This window comes from Lygodium microphyllum, chromosome 16 (assembly GCF_053477565.2).
Source record: "Lygodium microphyllum isolate KBCC chromosome 16, Lygodium_microphyllum_v1.1.10, whole genome shotgun sequence".
NCBI classification, from domain to species: domain Eukaryota; kingdom Viridiplantae; phylum Streptophyta; class Polypodiopsida; order Schizaeales; family Lygodiaceae; genus Lygodium; species Lygodium microphyllum.
The window spans coordinates 42257600-42258006 of NC_141150.1; positions in this window are offsets into that span (position 1 = coordinate 42257600).

Sequence of the window (407 nt, forward strand, 5' to 3'; positions counted from 1 at the left end):
TAGAACTGCCACCTAGCAGGTTAGTAGAATAGGGTCACTAGGACTCCCGTCTAAAATAGGTCTTTCAGTGTGCCTGACAATGCCTTTGTAGGAGACAATGACTACTTAGACCTCCCACAAACATACCTAACCTAAATCTGGGACTTCATGCCTTGATTGCTAGTCCCCAACAACCAAAAATGAAGTACCCCCTCTTGAATACACATATATCATTATTTGCTTAAGGAAAAAAGACTCAGAAAGAGGACAAAACCACTGGAATAGCCACAAGAAGCTCCTCTGTAGCAAAGGCCCCCTCTAGTGATTCCGTTAACTTGTATGATGCAATCACTAAAATAGAAAACCATTGAACGTACCTGAACCAAATAGACATATGGCCCTCTTGGCTTAAAGAAATAGCTCATTTG